This window comes from Octopus bimaculoides, chromosome 2 (assembly GCF_046866305.1).
Source record: "Octopus bimaculoides isolate indiv1 chromosome 2, ASM4686630v1, whole genome shotgun sequence".
Classification (NCBI taxonomy): Eukaryota; Metazoa; Mollusca; class Cephalopoda; order Octopoda; family Octopodidae; genus Octopus; species Octopus bimaculoides.
The window spans coordinates 145,242,097-145,250,056 of NC_142929.1; the positions used below are offsets into that span (position 1 = coordinate 145,242,097).

A 7,960-nucleotide genomic window follows, 5' to 3' on the forward strand; every position below is an offset into this window, starting at 1 on the left:
AAGGCGGGTGGGTCTACCAGCGGGACCACACCCTGCAAGAGAACAACGGATGCACTCACCCAACGCAAAGAGGATGGTCAGACCACATCTAATCAAGCCCCAGCATATCATAGAATATGGTTGTGGCATCGTTCCGCAGAAAGCACACCCATAGTTACTCACGCCGTTTACCCGCACTTGGTTGAATTTCTTCACTCTGACATTCAGAGCACTGGGCAGAAATCACATCGCGTCTGAACGGCTCGGCTGGCTACGCGATGCACTATTTTAATTAGACAGTCGGATTCCCCCAGTCCGTACCAGTTCCGAGTCGACTGTTCGCCGCCGGCCGAACGCCTGCCGTGCGAAGCGGAGCCGAGGGCCGCGCGCACCGACGCGACGGCGAGCCCGAAGCCGTGTCGCTCCACGGTGTCCCGGGTATGGAGCCGTGTTGTTGGCGCCCACTACGCCCCGGACGTCCCGTATGAAACCGCCGCACGCCGACGTGCGACGGCGGCCCGACCGAGCGCCGGAGGGCGCGAAACGCCGACGCGAGAAAAAGTAGCGCGTGAGTCCGACGTCAGCGCTTTGACCGCCGCGAAGAGCGCTTTCCGCCGCGCCACGAGGGCGCGGCGTAGGCGACGCTGCGACGGGGACGCCCGACGCCGCGACGGGGACGCCCGACGCCGCGACGGGGACGCCTGACGCCAGAGGGACCGCGCGTCGAAGCCGACCCCCGTTGACCGAAGGTGCGACCGCGCACCGGCGCGGAGCGGGTTTTAGCGTCGCCGTGGAAGGCGGCGCCCGGCGCGACGGAAGCGCGACGCCTTGCGAACGGCGACGTGACCGCGCGCGCGTGAGCGAGGCGACACACGGCCCGACCCATCCGGTCCTCGGAGCCAATCCTTCCGAAGGTACGGATCCATTTTGTCGACTTCTCTTACCTACACTGGCGCTATCGACGAGAGGCTGTACACATTGGAGACCTACTGCGGATGGTGGGTACGGACCGACTCGAGAGCTGCGAATCGTTACGGACCCGGATTTTCCAGGGCCGCCGAGAGCGCTACCGGACGCCGCCCGAGACGCGGCGCTCTACAGGCACCATATCCGTATCTCCAGACGAGTCGATTCCACGGACGCGGTCCTTTACGAAGAAGAGAGAACTCTTCCCAGGCCTCCCGGCAACGTCTCCGGGCTCACTTGCGTTGCCGTTGCTTCGCCCGGCCGCCGGCTTCGACGACGAACGTGCTGCTAGGAGCACGCCGCGTTCCCGCCGCCGGACGGGCACTCTTCGAGTTCGGGTTCGGGAATATTAACCCGATTCCCTTTCGATGCGAGGCCGGCCGTGGCTGCTACTGTCGTTTCGTTTCGTTTCGTTCGCGACGGATCCGGCGCCTTTCGTGGAAGCTTTCGCTCGCTTCTTAGGACCGACTGACCCGTGCTCGACCGCCGTTGGCACGGAACCCTTCTCTACTTCGGTTTTCGAAGGTCTCGTTCGAATATTTGCTACTACCACCGAGATCTGCACCCGCGGTCGGCTTCACCCGAGCTTGCGCCTGCGGCTTCCATGCACACCGCGGCGCCCTCCTACTCGACCGGGCATCGGAAAGTCGCCTCGCTGGCGATCTCGAAATCTGTCGCCCGGCCACTCCGGCATCGGTCGCTCGCTCCAGCACCATCCATTTTCGGGGCCGGTCGATTCGGCAGGTAAGTTGTTACACACTCCTGAGCGGATTCCGACTTCCATGGCCACCGTCGTGCTGTCTATATCGACCGACACCCTTTCGGGGATCTAATGGGCGAAGCGTAGAGCACCTTAGCCGGACGTTCGGTTCATCCCACATCACCAGTTCTGCTTACCAAAAGTGGCCCACTTGGCACCGTGCATTCGTCGCAAGAATCGAAAAGACACTTTGTAACGGCCGCCTCCGATCGGGAGAGGAGCGGCCCGTTTCGCCCGTTCCGAGTTCGAGAGTAGATCGAAGCCGTCAACATCTCCTGGGCCTCCAGTTGTTCGCTTTACCGGACGGAATAGCGTGTCGTTCTCCCGCTGGTGCCAGCTATCCTGAGGGAAACTTCGGAGGGAACAACCTACTAGACGGCTCGATTGGTCTTTTGCCCCTACACCCGGTTCCGACGATCGATTTGCATGTCAGAGGCGCTTCGGACTTCCACCAGAGTTTCCTCTGGCTTCGTCCTTACCGGGCGTGGATCGCCATCTTAAGGGTCCCCGGCCGCCTACTACACCTGAGTCGGAGCGGGAACGCGCGGGCCCGACCCGTGAACGATGCTTCGGAAGGCTGCGTGAAAAGCGAGCCGCCACCGCCAATACGAGAAGACGACGACAGCAGCGGCCCGAGCGGTGACGTGTCACGTTCTCGCTTTAGCTGTGCCGTCGGAGTTCGCGAAGTGAAAGGCTCCAACGACTCGCAGTCGACTGGGACTCCTCGGTCCGTGTTTCAATACGGATCGGGTAGGTTGCCGATGCTCGTCGCTCACCGGCGGCAGCGGGCAGCTTTCGGGCGTTCCCGCCGCCCCTTCGCCCCTTCGCTGAGGGCGAGGTGCGTTAGCCCGTCTCCATCGGATAGACGTGTCTGCGCTTTCATGGAGCGACGGGCCCGGTCGAGAGAAGCGCGTGGATCCCGACGCCGGTCCCCGTGGACTGGTTCCGGACGCCGGGGCGCTCGTCTGAGACCTGCGGACGCCGCGCGCCTACCGGCCCGACGGGAACGGGTCACAACGACGGATCGGAGGGGAAGTGCGTCCGATGTCGGTGCCCCGGAAATCGAGAGCCGACGAGGCGGCAGACGACAGCCCGCGGAAACGAGCGGCCGCGACCGGTGTGTTCGTCGGCGACGACGGCGCCTAGGCAGGTGAAGTAGCAGCGAACTCAGTCCCCTCACGATCGCGTTGATCGGTCCTACCTGTTAACCACTGGGCGGTTTCACGGTCTCTTCAACTCTCTCTCCAAAGGACTATCAACTTTCCCCGTGGTACTTATCGGCTATCGGACTGGTCCCTGTATTTAGCCTTGGATAAAGCTTATCACCCGCTTAAGGCTGCGTTCCCAAGCAACCCGACTATCGGGCCGAAAAGAACATCGCCGATCGCCGCCGGCTCTGAATGGGCCTGGAACCCGCTCTGGGCAGCCCCGATCGAGGGGACTCCGAACCTAGTCGGGCGAAACGATCGACCGTGCACGCGAAACGAACGGACGCATGTAGCGTTCGTTGCCGCCAGGACGGACGGACAAACGGACGTGCGTGCGAAACGAACAGACGTTGCCGCCAGAATGGTCTGACGGACAGACGTGCGTGCACGCGAAACGAACGGACGCACGTACCGTTCGTTGCCGCCAGGACGGACGGACGGACGTGCGTGCATGCGAAACGAACGGACGCACATACCATTCGTTGACGCCAGGACTAACGGACGGACGTGCGTGCACGTGAAACGAACGAACGCAAGTACCGTTCGTTGCCTCCAGGACGGACGGACGTGCGTGCACGGGAAACGAACGGACGCACGTACCGTTCGTTGCTGCCAGAACGGACGGACGGACGGACGTGAGTGCACGCGAAACGAACGGACGCACATACCATTCGTTGACGCCAGGACTAACGGACGGACGTGCGTGCACGTGAAACGAACGAACGCAAGTACCGTTCGTTGCCTCCAGGACGGACGGACGGACGTGCGTCCACGCGAAACGAACGGACGCACGTACCGTTCGTTGCTGCCAGAACGGACGGACGGACGGACGTGCGTGCATGCGAAACGAACGGACGCACATACCATTCGTTGACGCCAGGACTAACGGACGGACGTGCGTGCACGTGAAACGAACGAACGCAAGTACCGTTCGTTGCCTCCAGGACGGACGGACGTGCGTGCACGGGAAACGAACGGACGCACGTACCGTTCGTTGCTGCCAGAACGGACGGACGGACGGACGTGAGTGCACGCGAAACGAACGGACGCACATACCATTCGTTGACGCCAGGACTAACGGACGGACGTGCGTGCACGTGAAACGAACGAACGCAAGTACCGTTCGTTGCCTCCAGGACGGACGGACGTGCGTCCACGCGAAACGAACGGACGCACGTACCGTTCGTTGCTGCCAGAACGGACGGACGGACGGACGTGCGTGCATGCGAAACGAACGGACGCACATACCATTCGTTGACGCCAGGACTAACGGACGGACGTGCGTGCACGTGAAACGAACGAACGCAAGTACCGTTCGTTGCCTCCAGGACGGACGGACGTGCGTCCACGCGAAACGAACGGACGCACGTACCGTTCGTTGCCGCCAGAACGGACGGACGGACGGACGTGCCTGCACGCGAAATGAACAGACGCACGTACCGATCGTTGCCGCCAGGACGGACAGACGGGCGGACGGAAGTGCGTGCACGCGAAAAGAACGGACGCACGTACAGTTCGTTGCCGCCAGTACGGACGTGCGTTCACTAAAAACGAACGGACGCACGTACCGCTCGTTGCCGCTAGGACAGACGGACGGACGTGCGTGAATGCGAAACGAATAGACGAAGGTACCGTTAGTTGCCGCCAGGACGGACTGACGGACGGACGTGCGTGCACGCGAAATGAGCTGACGCACGTACCGTTCGTTGCCGCCAGAACGGACGGACGGATGAACATGCGTCCACGCGAAGGACGGACGGACGGTCGGACGGACGGTCGGACGGACGGTCGGACGGACGGTCGGACGGACGTGCATGCACGCGAAACGAACGGACGCACATACTGTTCGTTGCCGCCAGGACGGACGGGCGTCCGTTCAGTCAGAAGCAACGGACGCACGTGCGTAGATTTTAGGTCGAGCGGGCGTCCGTTCAGTCAGAAGCAACGGAAGCACGTACGCAGCTTTTAGGTCGAGAGGGCGTCCGTTCAGTCAGAAGCAACGGACGCACGTCCATAGTTTTAGATCGAGCGGGCGTCCGTTCAGTCAGAAGCAAGGGACGCACATGCGTAGCTTTGAGATCGAGTGGGCGACGGTTCAGTCAGAAGCAACGGACGCACGTGCGTAGATTTTAGGTCGAGCGGGCGTCCGTTCAGTCAGAAGCAACGGACGCACGTCCGTAGTTTTAGATCGAGCGGGCGTCCGTTCAGTTAGAAGCAAGGGACGCACATGCGTAGCTTTTAGATCGAGTGGGCGACGGTTCAGTCAGAAGCAACGGACGCACGTCCGTAGCTTTTAGATCGAGCGGGCGTTCGTTCAGGCAAAAGCTACGGGCGCCCGTCCGTAGCTTTTAGATCGAACGGGCATCCGTCCAGGCAAACGCTACGGGCGCCCGTCCGTAGCTTTTAGATCGAACGGGCGTACATCCAAAGAAACAGTTTTGCACTACGCTCAATAGCGAATGCGCATCAAACTCAAATATATATCAAAATATCTACAAGTATTTCTGTCCATATTTCTCGGCAATCACACCTAAAATATTATCAAAAGCAACTTCTTTTTCAGCGACAGAAAACAATCTAATCCTAATGAGTTAATTGCTGACTAAATGTAACTCAAATCATTAGAATATTTCTGTCATATGTAGAACGAGTTTGCTGCTACGCATTAAAACATTCTAGATCGCATCTAAAAATAAGCCGTTTGATTGATGGGAAAATTTTAACACACAAACCTTCTATGAGTACAGGCCCACTGATGTATTCTATCTTCAATCTGCCTCAACTATAATACTTCTACAACATTTGCTTCTCTGAAATAGCAGCCCGCATATCACCTCCTCTACTTAGGCTTGAACACTTCACCTATCTTTTCACTCATCTCAACCGTGTCTCATTCTGCATTCTACTCATTCTTTCTTTCTAGAATTACCACTGTATGAAACTTCATCACTATTTCCATTTTCCGTAAATGTTCAATCTGAATATCATCTACATCAATCTTATCATTACTGGATGGCTTTCAAAGACGACGGCTATATATATATATATATATATATATATATATATATATATATATATATATATATATATATATGTATGTATGTATGTATGTATATAATACAAATGATATATAAGCATATGCATGTATACATACATATATGTACATACCTACATCTACATGTATATATAGATGCATATCCGGGCACAAGACGTCAAAAAGGAACGGGAATATAAACCACAAAAAAACGGACGTTTTTTTACAGACAACAGAATGAACACGTAGGGAAACAGACGAGTCACTAATGGAACTTTTCCTTCATCAGCTGCCTCTATTCTAAACTAGGTGTTTCGAAGATAAGGCAGAACGCGCTCTTAGAATAGCTCTTCCCGAATAGTGATATATATATATATATATATATATATATATATATATATATATATATATATATATATATGTATATTATCTTTCTTATTTGGATACAAGGCCAGCAATTTTGAGGGCCGGAGAAGTCGATTGCCTCGCTCTCAGTACTTGTTTTATCTACCTCGAAACAATAAAAGGCAAAGTCGATCGAGGCGGAATTTGAACTTAGAACGTAAAGATGGGCGAAATGTGCTAAGCATATTGTCCGGCGTGATAACGATTCTGCCTGTTCACCGCCTTATTACTAGTTTCAAATTTTGATATAAGGCCAGAAATTTTGCGGGAAAGGGTAAGTCAATTACATCGGCTCCAGGGCTCAGCTGGTACTTTTTCAAGCCCGACAGGAGGAAAAGCATTTGAACTCAGAACGTAAAGTCGGAAGAAATGCCGCTAAACATTTTTTCCCGCGCGGTAACGATTCTGCCAGCTCGTTGCCTATCACCGCCTTAACATTGATTGCAAATGTTGGTATAAGGCCAGCGATTTAGGAGGAGGGGTTAAGTCGATCACATCGATCTCAGTACTCAACTGGTACTTATTTTATCGACCCCGAAAGGATAAAAGGCAAAGTCGACCTCAGTGGAATTTGAACTCAAAACGTAACGACAGACGAAATGCCGGTAAGCCATTTGCCCGACGTGCTAACAATTCTGTCAGCTCGTCGCTTTAACATTGGTATCAAATTTTGGCACAAGGAAGGTCAGCAATTTCGGGGTGGCGGTAAATCAATTACATCGACACCCAGTACTCAACTGGTACTTATTTTATCAACCCCGAAAGGATAAAAGGCAAAGTCGGCATCAGTGGAATTTGAACTCAGAATGTAAAGACGGACGAAATGCCACTAAGCATGTGGCCCGGCGTGCTAACGATTCTGCCAGCTCGCATCCTATCTCCACCTTAATACTGGAGGTACATGCTGTATTTGATGGAATAAAAGGCGAACGAACATATTAGACATGCTTCAATTTCAGCATTGTCTATACAAGAAAAAAAGTAAGCGTCAGGGACAAAATTAATTTTAGGAAGCCCAGATTCGTTTATCGGACCCGGGGGGATTATTTTGAAATTCCTTCTGTAAATAGTGCGTCTTATATATCGTCAAATATTGTAGAATTTTATGTGATGGTACAACATTCCAATTCATTGAAAAAATGTTCTTACTTTTAAATGTAATTTTTTAAAAACAAATTGAATACTCTAAATTACATGAAAACTATTGAATGTATGTTAGAATTTCATCATCATCACAAATAAGTATTTCTACTTTAAAATATGCGCTGTTTATTCTGAGACAGTATGTGACTACCGTTTTTATAGTTTGTCCTCTCTGTGTGTGTATTTATTTATATATAAATGAATGTCTGTATGTATAGAGTTTCGAATGTATCAAAGTAAAATTGGTTAAGTTAAATGCATTTAATTTTAGGTTTAAGATGGAATTGACTGGCTCAGAAATCATACACAATACAAAATTTTCGCTTCCATTGCAATGTAAGGAAAATAATCCAAGATTAATTTTACAAGTTGTTTCCCTTGAACTAAGGGAAATAACTGATATATTTTATTTAATATAAGAAAAATTTATTTACCACGTAAATTCAATTCCTTATATTATATATT

The 7,960-nt window shown here is 53.1% G+C and overlaps 1 pseudogene; it reads right to left on the bottom strand.

The window, feature by feature from the left end:
• Window positions 1-939: 939 nt before the first annotated feature.
• On the bottom strand, window positions 940-2,434 carry LOC149137246 (large subunit ribosomal RNA; annotated as a pseudogene).
• Between the last annotated feature and the right edge of the window lie 5,526 nt (window positions 2,435-7,960).